This window comes from Lagenorhynchus albirostris, chromosome 5 (assembly GCF_949774975.1).
Source record: "Lagenorhynchus albirostris chromosome 5, mLagAlb1.1, whole genome shotgun sequence".
Classification (NCBI taxonomy): domain Eukaryota; kingdom Metazoa; phylum Chordata; class Mammalia; order Artiodactyla; family Delphinidae; genus Lagenorhynchus; species Lagenorhynchus albirostris.
The window spans coordinates 71,223,854-71,250,474 of NC_083099.1; the positions used below are offsets into that span (position 1 = coordinate 71,223,854).

Below are 26,621 nucleotides of genomic sequence, written 5' to 3' on the forward strand. Positions count from 1 at the left end.
CCCTCCTTGTACATTACAAAGGTCAGACTACTTTCTAAGGTCTGGGCTTTCTTTAGTGAGGAAGATGTGCAAATTAGGAATTAAACGAAAAAGTCAGACCTCGTCGTCTGGAAGCACGGCCTCTTTACTTTTTAATAGGCCTCTTTTCCATTTGGTTTGAGATAAAGTGGCCCCAATTATTTTAGAATCCTTTAAAGGAAAAGATATCCATAAATTAAGCTATAGTCCTCCCCTTATTTCTCGGAGAAATTAAATTCTTACCTTAAATGACTTAAATCACCTTGCACAGAACCAGACAAAACTCCCTTCTGTAGTGTTACAGAAGATGGACACAGCAGCACAGAACTTTGGAGCTAAAAAGATAAATAGAAATAGATATAAACACATACCCCACTAGCAAAATTCAATAGTAAGATCAAAGCTAGACTTTCTCCTTCACAGAGCTCCTGTTAAGATTTTTTTTTCTCTTCTGCACCATAATCTGAGTCTCAGATACTTTCATTCCTATTCAGTCTCAAGATCAAACAGCTCACACACATCTGCTGGGGTAGTTTTTTTTTTTTAAGGCATTCAATAATTGATGGGGGTGAGGGGAGAAGAGGAGTTTGAACATCAACATAACGGCAACAGCAAAATACACCATCGCGCTCCATCTGCCAATAGAATTGAGGGGCCCGGTGGGAAATGTGTGTATACGAGGGGGCAAATGTTTGTAAGAGGTAATACTAACAAGTCCCAAAGAGAGTTTTCTCAGAATGCTTGCCCTGCCACTTAAAATTACCTTTTTTATAAAAAATAGGAAATATTGTTTTATTTCACCTCTTTCCAAATGGAATCCTGCCTCTGGCCTCTTTGGGGAGCAATGAGGTCCAAGGCCTGGGCTTGGAAAGCATGCCGTCACACGCAGGAGCTGGATGTACATACACAAGCAGAGCAAAAGGCAAAACGTGGCCACTAGTCAACAGGGATCTTCTGTGGCAGTGCAGGGCAAGACATGCTGGATTATGACTAGGGAAGAGAGAAGGCTTCCTGGAGGAGGTGATGTTCAGACAGGGCTTTGAAGGATACAGAGGGTTTTGCTAGAGAAGTAGATGGGCATGCCTTGGGCAGAGGCATTGGTAGGAGCAAACTGGTACTGGAAAACTACAGGCATGTTTGGGGTCCAGTGTAACTGAGGTGCAGGGGCTGGGATTGGGGAGAGACCCCAAGGACCAGTGAAAGTTCTGGAGGCAAGATGGAGGGTCAAGGACACCATATATGATGATATTGTATTTACTCATTCTTCACTTCATCTTTCCAGTTACTCCCTGTCCCCACCCACCCTCAAATAGTATCCTTCTGTTTTCAAAACAATAACATTCAGCAGCATGTAAGGTCCTCTATTATAAATGATGTAGCTTAAGAAGATTCATGTCCAATGATGAAAAATCAAAATAACCTGTGAAGAACCAAGTCTAAATGAACCCCAAGAAGCAAGACTTCATAGTTTCTTATTATCTTCTCCGGCGGTAATACAGTTTCTCCTCCAAAAGTCAAGAGCTCTGTTATTTGAGGGGCACAGTCCTGGTCTCCCTGCCCACCTCACAGTCCACTGCATTAGTCAGGTTAAGTAATGTTAGCTGCTGTAACAAATAACACCCAAATCTCAGTGGCTTAATACAACAAAATTTTATTTCCTGTTCAGGTAAAGTCCAATGCAGGTCAACAGCTCTCCTGGATGAGTCTCTGCATCAGCCTTAGGGACCCAGGCTGCTTCCATCTGCCACTAACCTACAATGGGACCTTGGGCCAATCATTTCCCTTCTATGGACTTCAGATCCTTCATTTACAAGATGGTGCTAATAGTCCTTGCCCACCTACCTTATAGGATTATTAGGACTGTCAAATACTTAGTAAAAAATAATTATAATTATCAAAGCAGTTAACATTTATTAAATTCTTTTTTTTAACTTTTATTTTTCTTATTCTTTTTTTTTAAATTTTATTTATTTTGGGCTGCATTGGGTCTTCGTTGCTGCTCTCAGGCTTTCTCTAGTTGTGGAGAGCGGGGGGCTACTCTTCATTGCGATGTGCAGCCTTCCCGTTGCGGTGGCTTCTCTTGTTGCAGAGCACGGGCCCTAGGTTCATGGGCTTCAGCAGTTGCAGCACATGGCTCAGTAGTTGTGGCTCGAGGGCTCTAGAGTGCAGACTCAGTAGTTGTGGCACACGGGTTTAGTTGCTCCGCAGCATGTGGGATCTTCCTGGACCAGGGATCGAACCCGTGTCCCCTGCATTGGCAGGCGGATTCTTAACCACTATGCCACCAGGGAAGTCCCTATTAAATTCTTACTATGCACAGACACTGTGCAATGTGTAATAAGCATTATTTCATTTAATCCTCATAACAACACCGTCACAAAAGTCCTACCACTGTTATCATCATTGTTAAATGGGTTTGTTTTTGCATTCATAAGTGAAACATAATTGTAAAAGAATATTACTTGAACGCATTGAGGCCCCACTCCCACCCAGGGCCTTGCACATGTTAAATCCTCTTTCAGGAAGGCCTTGTCCCAGTTATCAAAGTGCTGTGCTCTCCCTTCATTCAGGCTGCTAGCCTCGTGTCATCTTATCAGAGAGGATGTTCCTATCCACTCTATCTTTCCAAATTGTCACCTCCTACCCCATCATACTGCTTTATCCTCTGATCCTGTTTGTTCTTTATAGCATTTTAACCCCCTGACATCTGGGGAACTCATTATTATTTACTGTCAGTCTCTCCCAACTAGGCTGTAAGTTCCATGAAAGCAGGAACTTTCCTTGAAGCATTCACTGCTATATCCAGGGTCTAAAACAGGGCTTAGCACATAGTAGGTGCTCAGGAAACACTGGTTGAGTCAATAGGACCCAATCCTTATTTTATGTTGCTAATTCATGTGGGAAAATGATCCTTTGTCACTTGACTTTTCTTTTTCTGCAAAGGCGCTCTATCAGAAACACAACTGCAGCGTTTCAGGGGCTCTTGAGTCTAAAACATTGACTCCCGTCAAGCTCAGGGGGATGAAATCTACCAGCTGCACCCACCAGTTCCCTCCTGGTGAAAGATTAGAGGGGAGCACATACTCTTCCAGCCAGTTCCCAGGCATCTGGATCACCCGCACAAGCCTTAATCAAGTTATCATATCTAGCCAGTGTCTCCTGGATCCCGTCACTTCTGAATGAGAAAACATTTGCAGACAAATTTCTAGCAGCAGGATATTGGAGCTTTCCTGCGAGGCTGCCTAAAAAACACCTGCCGCATCAGCAGCCTCCCTCCTGTTCCTGCTGAGAGGCGCTTCCAGCCTCCAGCTTGGGGACCGGGTGAGTCTCTCTGCTCCTTTGCTTCCGACCTACCTGCCCCTTGGAAATACTGCTCTGGTACCAGGACTGCCCTGGGCCAGGTCCAGATGAAACATACACCCACGTCCACCTGGTGACGTCTCCATAATGGGCTTTTCCTAAGTTGCTCTGGTCAAAGACGAGGGCTCTATCCAGAATCAAGAAATCTATCGCCACCAGCAGCACCTGCCCTCCTCATTGTCCCGTGTTCTGGGGCATTTGATTAAGTGCCAAGAAAGTTCACTTTAACTTCCAAGAAGCCTCATTCAGCTATTCCAGGGAGGAAGGGCTGCTTTGGCTTCTGGACTTTATCCATATGTGTCCAACCATTTTCACTTTTTAGGGAAAACTGTGAGAGAGAAACAAAAAGCACTTTTCCCCCTTCCTCAGGAAAAAGAAAAGAAAACGATTTTTTTTTCCCCCAGGAGAGAGCATTTTGCTGGAGAAAAAGAGCTGAGAGGATAAAGATATTGGCAAAGCTTAACTCCATAAATCTGATTAATTTACCTTGTGACACTCGCAACAAAAAAGTTAAGGGTCAGAGTCTTGCCTGCGAAGTGACCTTTCACCTGCAGCCAAGGCGGTCACAATGGGGGCCTGGGCCGCCTTTCACAGCTACCTGCTGCTTCTGACAATGAGATTGGACACAGTCTTCAGCATGATGGAGAACACCTCTAGAGCAGCGGCTTTGTTCTTTCTGCATGCAGAGTGCAGAGCGCCCAGGCCCACATCCTCACCGTCCCGTGTTGAAACAGGACCAGACAGGAGCTTGTGTCTCTGGGATGGAGAGCCAGGAAACGAAAACAGAGAGCTCTGGCTATGACTCATCACAGAAACATATATTTAATAACTTACAGAATCTACAGAGATGAATCCGTCTTGGTCTTGCCCTAAGGCAGCACAGGGGGCCATGTCAATAACTAAAACAGGATACAATCAATGCCTAACCTAAGGGAGATTCGAATGCGTGTTCACAGGATGAATGACTGAGTGATGGATGGGGGTGCTTTGTGCCCAGAGGAAAGCACTATGGGAGACGGAGTCTGGAATCCCCAGACTGAGGAGACTCAGAGAATGATCTTCAAATCCGTCTCTTAAATTATGTCAATACACATAAGGGATGAAAAATCAGGTGACCCTCCCTCTTCTCACATTTCTATTAAAAGACATCCCAGGCCAGTCACCATCTCACGAGACACAAACAGCTTACACGGGGCCCCAGTCATGGCGGCTCTTTCTGGAAACGAGTGGTCCCACAAAGGACACTGTCAGAGATTTCTCTGTTCCTGCATGTTGCCACATCGTGTTGCCAGCAATGCTCACAGCCTTCAAGTTTTGCGTTTCATCTTGGCTTTAGCAGAATGTATTAATAGAGGGGAACATCTGGTGGAATGGCATCACGAAATGGGAACCAGCTGCTAGGTCAAGCGCCACCGAGAGCTGTTTATCCGTGGAATTAACCTTTTGTTCAGCGTTTGTTTTGTGGCCTGGCTGTGCTGTGTTTTTAAGTTCACGTTTCTCCCAGTCTCTTCTCAAGGCACCCAACTTTTTGCTGATTCAGCACTTCACATGCCTGGCAGAAGGCAGTTTGGAACAGCAGCCCTGGAGGCTTGAAAGCCCTCCAGTGGGCAGTTGAACTTGGCTCCTTGTAGATTGATGAAGCCACAGATGGGCCTAGGTGGACTCGTGGGAGAATCCCGGGCAGGCCCAACTCCATCTCCACACTGAAATTGTGTCTAGACAGGAGGCTAGGTGCCCTCACCTCCAAATTCCCTTTGAAACAGTCTGAAGTGTGAAATGAATTTAATGCCACTGAAAGGTCACGAGCGTGTAGGCCAAACACCAGGACATGCTCTGGGAGAGAGAAGGGAAGGGAGGGAAAGAAGAAAGGAAGGGAAGGAAGGAAGGGAGAGAGGGAGGAAGGAAGGAAAGAGAGGGAAAGAGAGAGAAAGGAAGAAAGAGAGAGATAGAGAGGGAGTGAGGGAAGGAAGGAAGGGAAGGAAGAAAGAAAGGGAGGGAGAGACGGAAGGGAGGGAGGGAGGGAGGGAGGAAGGAGGGAAGGGAGGTGGGGAGGGAGGGAGGGAGGGAGAGAGGGAAGGAAGGAAGGAAGGGAAGGAAGAAAGAAAGCGAGGGAGAGAGGGAAGGGAGGGAGGAAGGAAGGAAGGGGCACTTACCAGAGGGTGTACATGCCAAATTAGCACAGCTCACACGATTCCTCCGTGCCTGCCTGGTCTCCTGCATGGAGGTGGTGGGCTCCGACCATCAGGCAGGTTATGGCCCATGGCTCAGCTCCAAGAAGGAACAATGAACCTTCCCATATCAGCCTTAGGGCTAGACATGGCCCCAAAGGAGGTTGTCTTGTTGTTGTTGTTTTGCCTGGGTTTACATGGAAGCCTAAGATATAAAACAGAGCAAAGCGACCTGGCTCTGATCACAGCAGAAGCAGGAGGTGGTCAGGAGCCCACTCCGTAGGACGTTTCTTCCATTTCCCCCACCAACACCCTATCCTCCTCAGCTGGCCCACAAAAGACATTGAGGTTGAAACTAATGGATCCATTCCAAGGCCCAAACTGGTGGAAGCCAGAAGAGGAGGAATCGACCTCCCTGTGAGTGAGCGGCAGCCCTGGGACCCGAAGTGCATCTCTGTCTCTCAGGCAGGTGCTTACCCTTATGCACTGGGCTAGGTGTGTGCCTGGGCTTCCCTATTTTCTGATCCTACAGAGGAACAGGGCAGGTCTCTTCAATGATAGGAAAAGCACAAGGAAGCCAGCTTGGGGCTGTGGGTCCTCCCCACCCCGGGCACGCATTCCCAGCTGGGGAACATATACTGCATGTGTCTGAAACATTCTAAAACCACCTCTAGCCCGAGATTCAGACAAGCAGACTTCGTCTGGGTACCATATGTCTGGCATCTTAGAGATTTCATTTTACATTAAAAATATAAACATCGCAATAAGGGAAAAGCTGAATTCATTCCATGCTTATTCCATGAAGGGTTTACTTGTGATTTATTAATTTTTTTAAAACAGAGAAGTAAAAGAGAACCAAAAAGAAAAAATCCCAACAGATCACTTATTCTCCAAGCAACCTGTAGCCTGATGCCAGCATCAGGCCTGTCACAGCCAGCCTTGACCTCTTGAAAGATATATTTCAGTGGAGAAATCAGTGCTAGAACATGATACAATTTGAACAGATGAATAACGTGAACAAAAGGAGTTCCCTGGCTCTTAGAAAACATTATTTTGGAAGATTATGCAGACTTGCAATTTAATATGAGATGTTGACATCTGGAGAGACCCTGATTTGACAATCTGGCAGGAAATATGAGGAAAACACAAATGGCAGTTTTAAAAAAAAAGTTAAAGAAAAGCATGGCTGCAGTGGCCCAGTGCAGCAGTGCTGGAATGTCAGATAGCCCGAGTTTATCACCCGTGAAGCTCGAATGATGGCAAGTCCAGCCTGGGTCCAGGAAGGCTCCAGAAGGGTAGGTGAGAGCGAGGAAAGGGAAGGTTCTTTGGTGAGTGCAGTCAGTGGTAGTGGAAGCAGGCCGGGGTATGGCTGGTCCCTGTGATGTGGCCACAGGGCCGGGAGGAAACGGCCCTCCCAACCTGCTATTACAGCAGCTGTGGTTGGGCCCATCCTGACAGCTCGGTGCTGGCAGGCTACACAGGAAGCTGGCTGGTCCAGCCGTCAGCGCAGCGGGAACACACAGCACTTTCCCAAGCTCCGGATTCCAGGGCACACCGCTACAGACTCGTTCCAGTAGCCTGATAGTCCCCGGCTCACACACCCTCTTCTCAACCAGTGTTAATGTTGCACCTTCCTGTCTGTGGCTAGAAATTCCTTTTTGAAAAAATGCTGTGCGGTATAATTTACACTTAGTAAAATACTCAGATCTTAAGTGCTTGATCAGATTTGACAAACGCATATGCTCACGTGTCCCAGACCCCGATCAAGACACAGAACATCGGGACTTCCCTGGTGGCGCAGTGAATAGGACTCCAGGCTCCCAGTGCAGGGGGCCCGGGTTCGATCCCTGGTCAGGGAACTAGATCCCACATGCATGCCGAGGCTGGGAGTTCGCATGCCACAACTGGGAAGGCTGAGTGCTGCAATAAGGAGCTGGTGAACCGCAACTAAGGAGCCTGCTTGCCGCAACTAAGACCCAGTACAACCAAATAAATACATATTTTATTTAAAAAGACACAGAACATTTCTATCCCCCCAGAAATGTTCCTCATGCCCCTTCCTCAGCAATGCCCCTGCACACACATACACATAGCACGAAGCAATCAACCACTGATCTGACTTCCGTCACCACAGATGGAAGGTGCTATTCTAGAACTTCATACAAATGGAATCCTACCACGTATCCTCTTTTGTGTCTAGCTGCCTTCACTCAGTATGTTTTTGAAATTCATGCACGTTGTTGCATGCATCAGTCGTTCATTCTTTTTTTTCTTTCTCTCTGAGTAGTATTTTATTGAACAGATACACCACAAATACCGTAATTTGTTATTTATCCATTTACCTGTTGTTGGACTTCTGGGATTTTAGGTATTATGAATCAAAGCTGCCATGAACATTCCTCTAGAAGTCAGGTAAATTCATCCCTCCAGAGTAAATATCTAGGAGTGGAATTGGTGAGCCATAGGGTAGATGGTCTTTAGTCTTTAAAAAAACTGCCAAGTAAATTTCCAAGGTGGCTGTTCCGAAGTTCACATTTAAAGTATGCCTATCACGGTGGTCCCCGTGCTCCAGAGTGTGCGAATGACTGCACGGTTGTGGACGCAGCAGAGAACCTGGGCATCAGGACATCTGAGGCATGTTTGTACTGAAGTGTCCAGGACTCAGTTTCCTTATCTGTTGAATGGGGTGGTTGAACAGATGATGTGTCCAAGGGTATTTCTTATTCCATTCTGACATAATGAATCTTCTATTTCACCACTCTCTAGAAAAGCAAAACAAAAAAATACGTTAGTTATTATTCTCTTTAAAAGCCAATATCTGGGGAGTTCCCTGGTGGCCTAGTGGTTAGGATTCTGGGCTTTCACTGCTGTGGTCCAGGTTCAAACCCTGGTCGGGGAACTGAGATCCTACAAGCTGTAAGGTGCAGGCAAAAAAACCAAGCTAATATCTGATTTGTAACCCACCAACAGTGTGACTAGGTTGGTCATCTAACAGTTTCAGGCCCTGGGTCATTTATGATACTGCTAACTGCAAGTATCAGAAAAGCTCATTGAAACTGGCTTAAATAATAAAGAGGAGTTATTGGCACATGGACCTGAAACAAGCCCAGGATCAGGCTGGAGCGACCAGGGTTCCTGTTCCTTTTGTCGGTGGTTCCCTGGGCTTTGCCCTCCTTTCTACTGTGGCTTCATCCTTAGTTTAATAACAAGATGAAAGCAGTCCCGGGCCTCACCTCCACATACAACACAGAAGGAATTATCCTTTCCGGTAGCTCTTCCTTAAAAATGAGGAAACTTCTTTTTCAGAAGTTCCTAGAAAACTTCCTCTCATATGTATCATTGGCCTGTACTCGATTACAGGCAAGCCTTGTTTATTATATTTCACTTTATTGAGCTTAACAGGTACTGTTTTGTTTTTTTGTTTTTTACGAATTGAAGGTTTGTAGCAACCCTGTGTTGTCAGATGATGATTAGCATTTTTTAGCAATAAGGTGTTTTTTTTTTTTTTTCTGTTTTTTTGAGGTACGCGGGCCTCTCACTGTTGTGGCCTCTCCCGTTGAGAAGCACAGGCTCCGGACGCGCAGGCTCAGCGGCCATGGCTCACGGGCCTTGCTGCTCCGCGGCACGTGGGATCCTCCTGGACGGGGGCACGAACCCGTGTCCCCTGCACCGACAGGCGGACTCTCAACCACTGGGCCACCAGGGAAGCCGGCAATAAGGTATTTTTAAATTAAGGTGTGAACTACAGTGTTTTTTTGGACACTTAATAGACCACAGTATAGTATAAACATAACTTTTGTATGTACTGGGAAACCAAAAAATGTGTGTAACTTGCTTTATTGCAATACTTACTTTATTGCAGTGATCTGGAACCAAAGCTGCAACATCTCTGAGGTATGCTTGTACGTGCCTTTTCCAGACCAATCCCTGAGCAGGATAATGCCATGAGATTATTGGCGGCCAGTCAGTGATCCATTAGACTTACCAGCCCTACTAACAAAGAGGTCAGTTTCCCCTACAGCATGAGACTGTATGGAGATGGAATAGGCACCCCCGCAAAAAAGAGGGGGGATAGATATTTAGTAGGCAGCCAGTGTCCACATAAAGGCCTTCTTCACAGGTATAGAAATATACCACATGGTCCTTACCAGGGGCTAATGGAATCTTAAGGGATCACACAGAAGACCCAGAAGCAGAGGCAATTCAGGAAGTATGGTATATTAAATGTGATCACAAATACTTTGTAGCTCTTCCTATCAAATGGTGGAGTCTATTTCCCCATGCCTTGAACCTGGCCTTGTGTGGGTCAGTAGCATGTGGCAGAAGCAACACTGTTCATACTCCACCACCCAGGTTTGCATCTTCTTCCGTTCTCACGCAAAACTGCCTATACCATATAAGGAAACCCGGGCTAGATGATTAAATGATAGGAGACCGCAGAGCGGGGAGGCCCCGAAGACAGCCAGCACCAAGGCTCCGGACATGCAAGTGAGCCACCTTAGATCCTTCAGTTCCAGTCCAGCTGTCAGATGGCTGAGTGACTCGGGGCAAGAAGAACTGCCCAGCTGAGTTCAGCCAACCAAGAGAATCACAAGAAATAATAAATCGTTGTTTAAGCCCCTATGTTTTGGGCACTTTATTGTATAGCAACAAGGCAGGAAGGGCCCTTAAAACTCCTCCAGGGACGTCCCGGGTGGTCTAGCGGATAAGACTCCGCGCTCCCAATGCAGGAGACACGGGTTTGATCCCCAGTCAGGGAACTAAGATCCCACATCCCACATGCCGCATGCCACACGGCGCAGGCAAAAAAAAAAAAAAAACTCCTCCAAACTTGGGCTTCCCTGGTGGCGCAGTGATTGAGAGTCCGCTTGCCGATGCAGGGGACACGTGTTCGTGCCCCGGTCTGGGAGGATCCCACATGCCGCGGAGCGGCTGGGCCCGTAAGCCATGGCCGCTGACCCTGCGCGTCCAGAGCCTGTGCTCCGCAATGGGAGAGGCCACAACAGTGAGAGGCCCGCGTACTGCAAGAAAACAAAAACAAAAAACCCCCTCCAATCTCTCCAGCAGCTGATTGTCCACAGAGCCTGTCAGGCTGAGGTATAAGGCAGCCTGTTCCATTTCTGGAAGCTCTACTAGGAGGTTTTCCTACTGTGAGACCGACTCGGCCTTCTGATGCCTCCAGCCTCAGCCCTAGTTCCCCCTACTCACTGGGATCCTGGAGAACGAGTTCAACCGCTCAACTAACACAGAAGCCCTTCAGCTATCTGATCACTCCCATCATCCTTCTCCAGGCTAAACAGTCCTAGCCATCAACCCTTTTTTATTGCTGATGGAACCTAGAGGGCCAGACCAGTAGGAGACAGTTGCAATGACTAAATGATGCCATGATGGTATCCTGAACCCCTGGGGCCATGGCCAGAGCATCCCCTGAGGGGCTGGCCAGACCTGCAGAAGCGCCAGCCAACCCAGTCAGTGTAAAGGTGGGCTTCTGGGATCCCACCTCCCAGTTCGCTGGGTTACTGGGAGCCTAATGATGCCTGAAGGGGAAGGAGGCAGGGTATCTGAGGGGGAGGGCTATGGGGCTAGGGGCTGGTTCTGTGTGGGTTGTGGTAGAAAGTAGGGTTTGATGGGGAGAGAATAGAAGAGACTGGGCCAAAAATCAGATCAGCAGGTGGTGTAAAAAGCAGAAGAAATAGGCAGTCAGGAGGACCCAGATTCTGGTCTTGGTTTAAGAGAACCGAGGCCAGCAAGAAGGCCAGAGCTGGTATTCATAGGCTGTTGCATGAAGGTCCATGGCGGGTTAGCTGGAGGTAAAGGCTTGGGCCCAGCAAACAGACACCACTGAGGATTCTGTGCCCTGGAGGAGCTGGTGGGCAGACAGGGCAGGGGAGGTCACCTGCTTTACAGTATCCTCAGGCTGGCCTCCGCCACCCCTCCCACCTCCCCACTGCCTTCTCCTGGGCGTCCTGGGCCACTGGCAGTAAGCCTCCAGTCTCCCAGCAGAGCAGGAACGCTGGGGGCTCTAAGCTCTCGGAGTGCTGGGTCAGTCTGCGCGTCTACCCCAGCAGCCCTCGGTTGCCTTAGGACAGAAGCACATTTCTTCCTTCTGTTTATGGGGTGGAGCGCACGAGCACAGGGCTTTTTGGAGGCCTCACTAAATATTTGTCATGAGCACTTTGCTGCAGTCAAAACAGAAACTGCACGTCAACACTCCTGGATGAGATTACTCCAAGCTACTCCTCCGCTGCTGCAGGCCCTCTGGCCGTCAGCTTCCCACCCCACCTCTGTGCGCCTCAGCAGGTGAGGGAGACTCAGAGAAGCCCCCCTTGGTCTGGTACATGGACAGTGGCTCTGTTGGGGATACAGCGTGTTGTAGGTGGAGGGCATGGAAGGTGTGTTCAGGACATGACTCTCCTGCCCTCAGAGGCCCCACTTCATGGCAAGGATCTGGGAGATGGGATCCTCCAGAAGCCCCCAGGCCAGACCACAGGTTCAGAATCCCCGAGAGCAGGGAGCTATGGAGAAGGAAGGTCAGTCCTGTTGTTCTGTGGGGAGACCAGTGCCTTCCTCAGGACATGGGGGGCTCCCTAAGGAGACCTCAGGGGAAACATAACCGTATGAGGAATAATGGTGCCGGAGCTGGTTGTGCAGAAATCAGGCGACAACCAGCAGACAGGAGCGATCTGAGAGCTCAGACTAACTCCCACCCACCTCACTCCCTCCAGCCTTTTTTTTTTTTTTTTGCGGTACGCGGGCCTCTCACTGTTGTGGCCTCTCCCGCTGCGGAGCACAGGCTCCGGACGCGCAGGCTCAGCGGCCATGGCTCACGGGCCCAGCCGCTCCGCGGCATGTGGGATCTTCCGGGACCGGGGCACGAATCTGTGTCCCCTGCATCGGCAGGCGGACTCTCAACCACTGCACCACCAGGAAAGCCCCCCTCCAGCCTTTTTTATAAAAATGTTCTGCCTTAACTTTTCTTGGTTAGTCAATCATGATATCACAAACACAAAACTCCTCCCCCAAAGCTCTTGGTATGTTTCCCTGAGATTTTCACGTTCCCCCCTCACAAATGATTATCCCCGCACCCCGGAATGGAGAAAATAGATTAGCAAGCGGTTACAGACTCATCCTTTCCACTGCACAGCCCCCATACCTACCTCCACCTTCCCTCAGAAAATATATCAAGACATTATTGTGACTCTTACATGAATAGGCTCCGCTTAAAATTTAATGAGGTGGTAAGGATTATATCAGAGAAGTCCAGGAACTCTCAGATCCGTGCGTGCTGAGGGGAAGGGGGCCTTTAGTGAAGTCGCTGTGACCACCATCTGCCTCAAAATGTAAAGATGAGTTTAACAGAGATAAAGTGAATAGAAAGGCAGCTTTGCACTTAGGATGAAACTATTATTTTTTTAAGCCAATCCTAAGAAGTCAGGTCATCCCGCAATATGATGGGGGAAAGAAAGGGCTTTTGTAAAAGTTATGCCAACAGAATGCAGAATTATCAAATCTAAAGATAGCAATCAGGAAAAAAAGTATCCTCCAGGGATACTTTGAGCTAAATATCTTTGAGCTAAAGAAACTGAGGCCTGGAGTGCATAAGTGATTTATCCAAAATCAAAGGCATTTCATTTCTTTGCTGTTCACACCACAGAATCACAAGGTGTCCAATCAGGGGGCACTAAAACCCGACTGGTTTGTTTCAGGCAGAAAAAGGGCTGAGCACTATCCCGGTGCCAGGATGGCAGACGTGAGGTCAGCAGTGTCTAACTGTCTAGCTGCTTCCACGTTGACCCCACCAAATGTTGCAGCGTGATAAGGGTTAAATCGGACGGGTCCCGGAGCTCAGATCTGCGTGTGGAGGGGTGCATGCAAACTGCCAAACCGAGGGGAGGAAAGCCCTTGGGAAGCGTTCCTTCTCTTATCTTGATGGCAGGGGTATTTGGTGCCCTTTGTGTAACCCCAAAAGCCTTGAGTCTGACAGCAAAGTTTGCAAAGACTGTCTCCAGGCTGTAGCCCTTGCAAGTGCTTTTGCAAAGATTAGACTGTTTGATAAATAGATAAACTTGGAGCTGGAAGGGACTTTAGAGTTTGCCCAACTCAGCCCTCTAGACTTTTTTTTTTTAAACCGAGGAGGAAGTTGCAACTCTGAGAGGAGGCAAGAATCACTCAAGGACACACAGTGACTTACGGGGCCACGTGTAAGAGAACCAAGCTCTGGCCGCTGCCTTGCATAGCTTCTCCTGGGAAGGCTGGCTTCTGGAGTGGCCCCCAGAGCTCTCCCTTAGTCCCAGCCCATACGCTTCCTCCCTCCACCAGCCCTCAGCCCCGTTTCCGGCTTTGCCATTGCTGACTGCACGAGGGAAGCTGGAAGCACAAAACCCATTGTTGCTTTTGCAGAGGAGTCCATCAAGTCCTGGCCTTTGAAGGCATTCCCATTCCAACCCTAAATTTTTTAAAAAAGTTTCTTAATCAGCACCTGTATAAGAATCACCGTGGGACTCCTGCTAAACTCCAGTTGCCTGGGCCCCATCCCAGGTAGTGGATTGGGAAACCTCATTTTCAAAAAGCACTTCTGGCGAGTCTTATAACCAGGCTGGTCTAGGAAGCTTTCCCCAGACATACTGGGTAGAGTTCAAGGCTCTTCACTGTCAGGCCTCAACCAGCCTTTTCAGCCTGATTTCCTGGGTTTCTGCCCATCACATTCCTATGCTGCAGCCTCACTGAACTTCTGGGCAGTTAATAAAATCTCACTTGTGGTCATGTGAGCTACTGTTTACTCGGTGCCTCTGGAGAGCCACACAACCGCCATCTCGTTGGAAAGCGTCTCCAAGCTAGATGCCGATACCGACCCCATTTTACAATGAGGATGCTGAGGGGTGGGAAGGTGAGTAACTGGACTAAGGGCACAGAGCCCAAAGCCCTCACTGCCAGTCACTTCATGGCACGGTCTCCTTGAGCACAGCCCTTGTTTTTCTCACATGTGTCTTTGTTGACACCACTTCCTCTGCAAAACTGAAGCCGCCTCCGCCCACTGTCTCTGCCTGGTGATGTCCAGCTCCTTCTTCCCAGCCAGCACCACCTTCCTATGCCTCTTTCCGGGTTCCTCTGACTTCCTGTCTCGTATTGGAGGTGGTCGTGTGCATCTTCCCCGCTGGCCCCTGCCCCAGGCCACATCTGTGTGACTGCGGGAGCTTCCTATCTGGTCTCCACCCTCACTCCACACGGCAACAAAGTGATAGTCTTTAAATATCTGTCAGGTCACGTCATGTCCATGTTCAAAAGCTCCCCATCTCCCTGAGACTCAGCTCCCTGACCAGGGCCTTCCCTCAGGTGCTGACTTCATGCCTACTTCTCACCCTTTTGCTCTATGTGCCCGAGCTCATTGGCCTTCTGCTGCTCCTCCAAGATGCCGCGCACCCTCCTGCCTCAGGAGTTGCTGTCCCTTCTTCAGAGAAAGCCCAGAGACCCACGTGACTCACTCTCTTACTTCCTTTATGTCTCTGCTCAGACGTGGCTTCATCACGGATGCCTTCTCTAACTTCCCAGTGCAAGAAGGTAACTCCTTTGGGATTGCACAAATGGGGATGCCAAGGTCCAAAGAGGGAAATTTCTAATCTCAGGTCACGCATGAAGCAGTGGCACTCCAGACTGCAACCTGGCTTCTCAGCTTCTATCAGCCCCTTTGCCACTGATCTCTATGACCAGGAGGTCCCAGCATCCATTCTGCTTATCGCATGGATTTGTCCAAGTTCTGCCACACATGGGCCGTATGATCACAGGCAGACAGCTTCACGTGAAAGTCTTAATTTCCTTAAACATAGCGGGGAGGGGCAGAGGGAAGCAAGGAGCATGAATCAAGTTGGCCTCTGAATTAAATCATCTTTGAAGGATGAAGTTTTGCTTCCTGAAACCCACTTCTACGCAGATCCAAGTTATGTAGGGACTAAAGCAAATAGAATTTTGAGGGTTTTCTATAAGAAAAAGAATACAAAAGATTACAAATAAAAAATTAAGTACAGACATGAATATTTATTTAGAAAGCTGGAAAACAGCATAAACTTTCAAAATCCTAAAGACAACTTTGTATTTTGAGTAATTAACTACCTATCATATATATAATTATACATCTATATTTTTTAACCTACACTCTAAAACTACCTTTTGATTACTTTTTTAATATGACAATGATTTTGCTATAATATGATGTTTAATGGAGATAATAGGAAGATAATACACTCTTTCCTCTAACATGGTTGACTGGAGTTTGTTTCTTTATTATTGAAAGTTGCAAGGCATAAATTCACAATTTCTCACTAGATATACCTGCTTTTTGTAGCCCTGCTACAGGTCTGTGTCTACAGACAAAGAATTGTGATGAATTCTATTTCACACAGTTATCATTTTAAAAGAAAAAAACATATAATGCGCTTATAATTATAAATAATGTCTTACGAAGGATAGTCTTAACAGGAGAGAATTTTCCTTCTAGCAGGCATCATTGAACTGGAATCCTCCATTGACAATTGTATTCATGTGATGATTCAAGGCATATTCTACAGGCTTGCTTTTAGCTCCAAACCTGCAAACCTTGCCTCTCCTCCATTACCCAGAGCCTCCAGGGTTTAGTTTAACCCTCGATGGGTGTCATGACAACAGATGAGTTGGCACAGTGGAGGTAACATTCCTGGAATCCATCCCTACATCAGAAAGGCTGGGAATATCTTTGCTGTACATAGGAGAGACAGCAGATGGTATAAGTATATCCTGCGAAGCCCAATCTGAAGTATCCCCAACTCAAGGTCCTCTTAGCTGGAGGGCACGATTGCCCTGCAGCCACTTTAACATCCCTTGCCAGCCCTGGGGGGTACAATGGAAGGAAAGTCAGAGTGGAAACAGCGTTCTTAACCAACTGTGGTTAAAATATCCGACTTTTGCAAATTTCAAGAAGACAAATGGCAACGAGAACACGTTGGAAGGGCCTGTGCCGATGAGAAGCTTAACCTGCTTTAGCCTCCCCGTGAAGTCAGCCCTGCCCTGGAAGCAGAGGACCGCCCACTCCACCTACCCGTTTAGCCAGTGAGTTAAATCCAGGGAGAAGCAGCCTCTTTGATCCCACAAGAGTATATTTTCCTCTCTATGGAATAACCTCATAAACTCCAGACAGGAGCTCAGCTCTAGCACAAACCTCAATGAGTTCATATGCAGAGGATTACGCAGAGTCCTGCTTGAGATATCTTGGCCTTGTATTTCATCCTCAGTGTTCGAAGTACTGCACCATCATTTACAATCCTTGTGACATTCTTGTAAGGCAGGTGGGTGGCAGGGATTTTTCGTTATGGTGTTGAAGCCATGCCTCAAGCAGGGCTGACGTCTGGCAAATGAAATATAATCAGCAAGTTATACAAAAAACCAGAACATTGAAGTCTTCACTTTGGTATGTTTTCTGCTTACCTTTAATACCATCTGATTCTTTGTATAATTGGGATATGTAACTTCATAGTAATATTTCCACTGGATTGGTGACTTTTAGAAAAGGCAAATCTTTAAAGCAATTCAATATCATTGGCTACCTTTCTAATATATCTCTTTTTTATCTTCTCAAAGGGATTACAGAGGAAAATAACTTGAAGATGAACGAGTGTGATTTTTCCATTTAAGGAGCAGTCTGCTGTTTCTGTTGGCCAAGAGATTGTTGATACACCTCTGAAGATAAATAGTTAATAAAGGTGTTTGGATTGCAACATCTGTTGCCTTTCTTGGAAGCTGGGACTTAATTGCAGACTGGAGCATCGAATCTTCAGAGGGTTCGTAAGACAAAGATTGAGTGGGGTCACCAGGTTACCCAGAAGTACAATCCCAATCCTTATCTTGAAAATGCAGTGTCCAATTGATTCTCTCTGGATCATTACACACGGCACATGGAGGTAAAGCCAGGAGAGGAGTGGTCAAACATTTTCCTTTTCAAGATATTTTCAAAATAAACCGAAGTGGTGCTTCGATTTTGGTGAAGAATCCCAAAGTGAAGGGCCAACGAAGGCTTAGAGATGGAGGCAGCCACAATATGTTAATAATACACCTTCTGCTTTTACGTCCAGGGAAGAGGAGGGGCGCTGACAGGGCCTTGTCTGCTTTTCCACCTTAGAGCTTGGACCACAGATGCCAAATCCTTCCAGCCAAGGGGAGCAGGGTGAAACCTCAGCCTGTACATCACAGGGTCCATTAGCAATCTATACAGTCAGAACAAACGATGTGCTTCTGTGATTAAGATGTGACCGGCATTAACAGCCAGGGGCCACTCTTTAACTGAGTCAGGAGAACTGAGCTCTGGTCAGGCTGTACCACCAAGTCCCATGTGACTTCGAACGGATCGCCTTTCTTCTTGGGACGCCATGGCTCCATCTTTCAAATGATGGAGTGGACTAAAGAATTTCGAACATTCTTTTCAGAATTTGAACTTGACACTCAGTTATCTTTATTTTAACGGGTATCCATATTCTGGGTCTTAACTGAATACGTTTCCTGGGACTATGGCCCCTGAATTTGAGAATCTATCTCTCCAAAACAGAGACCATCAACAGGGAAGGCCTAAGCCCTGGTCAGAGATACTGTGGACCAAACGACCAAGGGATGTGGTTTTATGGCTCTGAGTCTTATACTGATGGTCTGTAGCTTCTAAAGGAAACCAATAAACATTATCTCTAGGGTCTCTTTCATAGATCTTAGAAAATCCTAGATAGCTGGGGGCATCAACAGAAGACAAAATGCTACGTCATCCACCAGAGCTTGAGGAGATAAAGGTATAGCTTCCTGAAGAATTTTAATTTCACTCCATTGTCCTTTCCAACAGACATATGAACAGAAAGTCAAACGTGAACAGTAACTCCTAGGACCTGCAAAAACAGGAAAGCCTGTTCCATGAAACTCTTCAACTCTAGTAGTTGAAGGAACCAACGGTATCCAGGGCAGGGTCCTCCCAGAAAGGAAGATGTGAGAAAATACTAGGGTGAGTTCACTGCCATATTTTAAATGCTCAGAACACTTTGGGGGTGTGTGTGTGGGTGGTGGGGAGTTAGTGTTTGTCTTCTCTTTTTGGCACATTAAAAAAAGGCCAGCACTTACAATTTGGGATTCCTTAGTCCAAAAAATACCCAAAAGGGCTTCCCTGAAGCATTCTGCCAGCCTCGACGTACCATTAATTATCCTTTCTTATTCAAACAAAACTATTTTAAATTCATTTATATTTACATTTACAATGATCAAATCAGAAATTTCGTATCTTGTTACAAGGATCACAAAATGCATATTTGTGATACCATTGTAAATGTAGAGTCTTATTTCACTTTCTTAAGTTATTGATGTTTAAAAATTTGGAAAATACGCATTTGGAATTGTTACATAATCTTGTCATTTGCGCAGTGCTTCTCCCAGTCTTAACCAACCATTTGGAAAGAGAAGAAACGTGAAATCTATCCATAGTACAGCTCTTTGCTCCCTTGAGCAAGCGCGCGTGTGTGTGCGCACGTGAAACACACACACACACACACACACACACACACACACACACACGCCCCTATTCAAATTCCCCCATAACCATTCACATTTCTCTGGTGTACTCTGAGCACCTCATGAGTTTTGTTGCCTTAATTAGTTCCTGCACATTTTCAGAGGTTTAGGAGGGGTAAAGATTGCTTGTTTCCATTTAAGGCTAGGATGCTGTCTGCTGCCTGGTAATCCAGTAATACATTTATGCTGAATTGCATTGTATCCCAAGAAAGAGAGGCTCATACCAAGGGGACGACTTGACTTTAGCTCCCCTTTCTCCTTTCTTCCCAGACAGGGTGCTCCGGGCTGGCCCAAAACTCAGTTCAGCATATTGTGCTAGGCCGTCAGAGAATGGACTCCTTAGTGCTTGCACTAATCCTCCTCTTTACTCAATAAGCAAGTCAAGCTTTGGGGGTAGGAGTGGGAGGAAAATTATATAATTTGAGTTAATTGGTTTGGGGCTACCCAAAGCCCCAGCTGTCTTGAAGGGAATTGTTTGGTCTTCAAGACCCAATTAGAGACATTCAACTGATGTAAAATAGATTTTATTCTTTTTTTTCAAGTCATTGTCAAGAGACTCAGCCTCTGTCCTTACGACACCAAAAAAATACCCTTTAATCACAGCCTCCCCACATGCATCCTGAAAACGTCTGGAAATAGGTATACCTAAAGGCATGGGAGAATATAAAGACATGCTAATTAACTAGTTTATTTTACAAGTTCAAGAATGCAACCTGTAGTGATGAGACAGGGACTCCTTTCAACAACTCTTCAGGTCCTATAAAACGTGTGTTAGCAAATCAAGCTGTTTGAACAAATGGATGAAACTCTATCTTTCGTCCCTACATAGAGATTGGTTGGACAAATTTGAGGAATTCATGCTTGCCCTTCCTAGAGCTGAACAAAACCACATGTGACTTCCTTTTGAATGATCAACATGCAAGGCATGGCCATGGCGACACTCACTTGCAAGCAATAGCAGTTTGAGTTTTCAGGCATAAAGTGATCTGAGATGTGTTGGCTTTTAATTCCAACAGCTTAAGCCCATGATGCTGAAATGGGTTTTTGTTGATGACAACGAAAATCATTCCTTTTATAAGGTCCATGCGACCCAGAAAGAAATTAGAAACAAGAATTGTAATGTATAGAGGCAGCGCCTGTGTTTACAGAATCACTGCTCAGTGCAGTAAGTTGTTCAGTTCAGTTATATCCCAAGGCAGCACCACGTGCACAGTCCTGGAGAGGAAATGGAATTGAGACCAAGTCCTCATCCTCAAAAAACGTTCAGGCACAGAGGTGGGCAAGAATGAGGGAGTTACAGAAACACTTGTAAAGTTGAGAAAAACAGAGGAGGTGTACGGATGCACATCTAGAGGATAAAAGGAGGAAGGGATTTCATCTAATTAGAGATTTTATAAACAAAATGATGTTCAAGATCGTTCTTGAAAGCTCAAGATTGTTCTTAAAAGGTCTAAGTGATTCCAGCAGGCAGAGGAATGAATCACTTACAGCTTTCCAGGCTTCTCTTGAACATTGTTTTGTTGGGGGAGGTTGTCCCAAAGAGAGAGAACAGCACAAAGAAAAGGGTGAGGACAGAAAATTTCGAGGGGAAGGTCTGGAAAACATTGGGCAATGCAATTGAAATGCAACCAAGAGCCCTTGTGGGGAGCAAATGGAGCTTGGGTTTGGAGGGCAAGGTCAGGGGCAGATTCAAGGCCCTGACTACCAAGGTGAGAAATTTGTCCTTGATTTCAAAAGCAATGGGAGCCATCTAAGGATGTGACCTGAGAAATGGTGGGATCAGAACAAACAGTGCTTTCCATAAAAAGAAACGAAATTGAGTTATCTATAGTGAGGCGGACGGACCTAGAGTCTGTCATACAGCGTGAAGTAAGTCAGAAAGAGAAAAGCAAATACCGTATGCTAACACATATATAAGGAATCTTAAAAAAAAAAAGGTTCTGAAAAACCTAGGGGTAGGACAGGAATAAAGATGCAGATGTAAAAAAAAAAAAGATGCAGATGTAGAGAATGGACTTGAGGACATGGGGAGGGGGAAAGGTAAGCTGGGACGAAGTGAGAGAGTGGCATGGACATATATACACTACCAAATGTAAAATAGATAGCTAGTGGGAAGCAGCCGCATAGCACAGGGAGATCAGCTCGGTGCTTTGTGACCACCTAGAGGGATGGGATAGGGAGGGTGGGAGGGAGACGCAAGAGGGAGGAGATATGGGGATATATGTATATGTATAGCTGATTCACTTTGTTATGAAGCAGAAACTAACACACCATTGTAAAGCAACTATACTCCAATAAATGTGTTTAAAAAAAAAAAAGAACAGTGCTTTCACCCGGGAGGCCCTGAGATCAGTGGGCTGTGTGGGAAGAGGCAGTGAGGGTGTAAGTGAGAATGAAATCCCAGCCCCAAAGACAAAACTCAGATGAGATGAGCCTAGAATGGGTAAAAGGAATGTCTCCGGTAGGAAACCAAGGCATGCTGTCTTCTACAGCCAACCAAAAAATGGATTCTGAGATAAACAAGACACGTTATTGAGAAGGGGGTTGTATTCCTTTGAGAGATATGATTGAGCACCTTCTTTGTGCTGGGCTCTGTCCTGGCGTGGGACATCAGTGAATGCAAGACACTTATCCCTGCCTCGTGAAGGAAGTAATTAACTCCCACGGCCCTCAGAGTCCCCCTTATAAAAGCAGAGATGAAGGGCTAGTTTCTAAAGAAGAGCTTCCCCACGGGCAGCCGTGTCCTCTAGGAGCTTAGAGCTGCTAAGCATTGCATAGGTTAGAAATACCAAGACCATGACGTGTCCCCATGAAAATACGTTCCCTCTAGGAGACAAGCCATCTATGTGCAGGCTGTACACAGCTAAACCAGCAGGGTCATGCACAAGGGGCAACAGCGGGTAGACAAGGGGTAACCCAAAAGCCAGAAGATGTCACAGACCAGAAGCAGGCTAGGAACAAGAGATATCAAGGGCCTCAACTTTTATAAAGAAATGAGTGATAACTCAGGAGGAAGCAGCATAGAAAAGGAAGGACAGAGTATTGGAATTTGGCATTGTTTGTATGGCAGGAGAAAAGCTCTGGCTATAGATAGCTCTGCCCAGACTCAGGAGCGGTATCACACGGAGATGGAGGCATCGGGCCATCCGGACACGGTGCCTCAAACATACAATCACCTCCCTGGCCTCTCTTGCCGTGAGACTCTGCTTACCAGGCAAGATGCTGGTTCCGCTCAGCTTCCTTGGAGAGCTTGCCTACAAGAAAATGATGAGCTGGACGAGTGTTTCCAGTCCCCAGGAGAGGTCACTTCCACTCAGTCAATGGGTGAACTGGAAATCTCATCTACACATCAGTTGCCGATACAACAGGCTCTGTGAACAGGATCCTCCTGGCGGCCTGTCAAGGGCAGGACCCCAGAATGCAGTGACTTCACCAAAACACAGCCAACCCTTCTAGGTGTCACTGCATACCAGACAAGGTTGTGAGCACTTCACATGCCTTCTTTCCTTTTCTCCTTACATCTGTCCTATGAGGTTGTAATGTAATGAGGTAGCTGTCACGGTTCTGAGATACGGCGGATGTTAAGTAGCCCTCCAAGGTCAACCGCTAGGAAGTGGAAAAGCTGTGACTCAAGCTTAGGTTCCACTGACTCCTGGCTCTGCTGTTTAGGTCTCTAGCCAACCTCCCTGGGAATCTTCTCTGCTGCCACTCTCAGCACTATGAACATGCAGCCCATATTGGGTCCCTGGGGGGAGCGGCCACTCCAGCCCCACGGTCACCTCACGTTAGCATAAGCATTTTCCTGCAGTCAAAGACCTTCTGCGTGCACTTAGGTCATTTGATCCTGGCTAGCACCCTGAGGGAGGCAGGGTAGGGATTACTTTCTCCATCTGACAGAGGAAACCGCAGAGACTGAGGGAGATGAAGCAGTTTACTGCGGCGGCACAGCTAGCTCGAGAGAGACCCGCCTCCAGAGGTCCTGTCTTCTAACTCTGAGCCGGGGGCCCTTTCTGATGGCTTTTCAGGAGAGCCGGGCCTTTTTCTCATTTATGTATGTATTAATGCCAGAGACAGACTGGCGTGTAGCAAGTGCTCAGAATAAACAAAAATGGGGAGAAGAAAAGAAAGAAAAAGAGAGGCTTGGCCCCTCTAAGTCAAAGAAGTGGAATTCAAAGCAAGACCATGAGGCATCCATCCTCCGGGAAGTTAAGCAAGGACCAGGGGGTGGAGATGGCAGAGAGCTCTGTGTGTCAGCCCTGGGAGGGGCAGCTGCTGTGGTGTGACCTGGGGGTAGCCCTGGGCCAGCAGGCCAGGTAGGGCACAGCTGGTCTTAGGGAGGAGGTGTTTTTATTAGGTCAGCCTCACACAGCTCCGTTAGGGTCACACATGCCCATGGCTATAGAGCAAAGCCTCGAGGTGATACAGAATCCTTGGGGCAAAAGAAAACTCCGAGCCACGCTCACATATTCATTCGTTCAGCAAAATGTTTGAAAAGACTCTTTGGGACTAAACCAAAGGACATCAGACCACCATCCACCCACACCCGCAGTCTGAGTCTGATCCTAACCTAGGAGTGGGACCTTGGAAGGGGTCCCACTGGAAAACAGACCATAATAATCATGAAATCTAACACTTGCTTCAAGCTGCCATGGCCCAGACATTTCCCTAGGTGCATTGGGTGTATTGATTCATTTAGACCTTACAACATCTCTGGGAGCAGGCACTACCCCCATGCCCATTTCACAGATAAGGAATGAGGAGGACAGGAAGCTGAGCAGTTTGCCAAAGGCCATCGTCAGTAAGCAGTGGAGCCGGAATCCCATTCCGGGGCCCTCTCACCGTCACACAACTGTGCAGCCACCCCACGCTAACCACTCCCCACCTGCAGCCCTACTTTCTGCCGCAAGAAGCCACTTTCCTGTGAGTGTCCCTTGAAGCCCTCCGTGGGTCTCAGCCTCCCCTTCTGAGAAGTGAGAGGGTTACACTCCGTGCTCTGATGCTCCAGCAGGTTCCTGCTGAGTTCCCTTGGCAACAGCCCGTTGGAAATACTCCCACCCCCCATATTTTAATTTATGCCCTTTAGTGTTAAATTCACAAACAGCTTCTGCATCTATCAATAAAAATCCTAAGGAAACTGAGCTGAGCGAGAAACCCACCGAGAACTCCTCTCCGTTCTGCGATAGAGATGGTGTGTCCCCAGATGCAACCTGCTGAGATTAATCGGTCATTACCCCTGTAGGGGGCGGAGGCGGGAAGCCTCCGTGGGGTCCTAATCGGAGCCCTCGAGGGCCTCCCACCCCCCTGCACGCCTCTCATTAACTCCTCACAGGTGCACTGGCCCCACAGTAATTGGGCTCCTGTCGGCCAGGCCCATGGGGACCCGCAGCTGGAGGGCCCAGGCCAGCCTCTCTTTTTCTCTCTTTTCTTCTTCCCTTTTTTGTTTATCTATTTACCAGGTCAAACAATCGGGAAGACTAAATTCTAAACAGCCTTTGTCGTTTCTGCTCCTTTGGCCCCTCTAAGTCAAAGAAGTGGAATTCAAAGCAAGGCCATGAGGCATCCATCCTCCAGGAAGTTAAGCAAGGACCAGGGGGTGGAGATGGCAGAGAGCTCTGTGTGTCAGCCCTGGGAGGGGCAGCTGCTGCGGTGTGACCTGGGGGTAGCCCTGGGCCAGCAGGCCAGGTAGGGCACAGCTGGTCTTAGGGAGGAGGTGTTTTTATTAGGTCAGCCTCACACAGCTCCGTTAGGGTCACACATGCCCATGGCTATAGAGCAAAGCCTCGAGGTAATACAGAATCCTTGGGGCAAAAGAAAACTCCGAGCCATGCTCACATTTTCATTCTTTCAGCAAAATGTTTGGAGTGCCCAGTACTGTTTGAGGTCCCCAGGTAAAAAAAGCAGACAGAAATCTCTGCCCTAATGGAACTTACATATTAGTAGATAATTTGCCCAGCAGTCCCCAACCTTTTTGGCACCAGGGACCGGTTTCGTGGAAGACAATTTTTCCACAGACGGCAGGGCTGGGTGGTTCAGTTGGTAATGTGAGCAATGGGGAGCGGTGGGGGGCGGTGGGGGGCGATGGGGAGAGATGGGGGGCGGTGGGGAGCGGTGGGGAGAGATGGGGAATGGTGGGGGGTGGTGGGGAGAGATGGGGAGCTGTGGGGAGCGGCAGATGAAGCTTCGTTCACTCACCCTCTGCTCACCTTCTGCTGTGCGGCCCGGTTCCTAACACGCCACAGACTGCGGGGCTGGGGACCCCTGAATTAGACAATAAATAACCATATACTATCAGGTAGTGATAAGTGCTGCTATGAAAGGGCAATAAAACAAGGTAAAAGAGAGAGAAGAAAGAGAGGGAGAGGGGGTATGTCCGGAAGGTGACATTTGAATAAAGTAAGGTTGTGAGTCATGGGAGTAGCCAGGACAGGCTGTTCCGGGTGGTGGGGACAGCAGGTATAAAGCTCTGAGGCAGGAGTGTACTTGCGGATCAGCATGAAGTCTGCTGTTGCTGGCTAGGGTGAGGAAAGGAGAATTTAGAAGATGTCAGCACCAGATCTTCTGGCTCTGGAGCTGTCACTATGCAGAGGTGGGAGCAAAGCATCCAATATTATCATCTCAAGATTGTTGCTAAAATCTTGGAGCTCCTTGAATAGAGTGCATTTTGTTTTATAAAGGAGCAAAGTAGCATTCATTCAACTATGTATTTAGTGACCTGCTCATCGCCAGCTCCCTGGAGATCTTCTGCACCCAAACTAGGACAGTACTGTTCTCCAGAGACCCTCTGATTTGTGTTATATGAGAGAATTATTTTTTCTCCTTGTCAATTTGCAAGGACTGAATATCTCAGCAGTGGTGAAGATTTAACAACTGAATCTCCAAGGAAAAGAGAGAGAGAGAGAGAGAGAAAGAGAGGGAGAGATAGATATAATTTATCATAAACTTTAAGTTTCAAGGTTTTTGCCTTTCTTTTATCCTTTCTACAGGAACTGATGTGAAATAGACAATCATCTTCTAAAGGCCTTAATTTAACTTCTGAAGGCCCACAGTACCTAAATACTAGGTAGATACCAGAGCTTCACAGAGCATGCAATGTAGCTAGGACCCACGAATACTTAGGTTCTGACCTTCAGATACTGGCTGTGTTAGCATAGCACAGCAGGGCTGGGACAGGTTTGAGGGGGTCGCTTGAGTCCAGCCTCTCATCTAGTGCCCTCCTTCTGTACCCTGTTATACAATGTGTTACTAACTCTACCAAGAATTAAAAATAAAATACCGCCTTGGTATTTTCGAGGGAAATATTAGTGAACCCTGTGCTCTCTATTTATTTGACAAGCATCCTAATGCAATGTCTTCTGTGCTATTGGTCTGGGTATTTGGAGGATAGAAATGTATCTTTGAGTCTGTCTCACTCTGAGCTCCTAGCTTGTAGAAATATATTAGCTATACCTATAATGAGATCTTTACACATTTTTTCCCAACCCCCATGTTCATCTCCTGTCCCCCAAACTG

General features: G+C 47.2%; 1 long non-coding RNA gene across 2 annotated transcripts in view; it reads right to left on the reverse strand.

Annotated features, from left to right (window-relative positions):
- Positions 1–259: 259 nt before the first annotated feature.
- Positions 260–26,621, reverse strand: part of LOC132521091 (uncharacterized) — a 55,165-nt gene continuing 28,803 nt past the window's right edge. For both annotated transcript variants that reach the window (XR_009540726.1, XR_009540724.1), the window contains exons 5-7: positions 7,889–8,308; positions 5,532–5,751; positions 260–353 (exon numbers count right to left, since the gene is read on the reverse strand). This is a non-coding gene — a long non-coding RNA (uncharacterized LOC132521091). The remainder of the gene's footprint in view (positions 354–5,531; positions 5,752–7,888; positions 8,309–26,621) is intronic.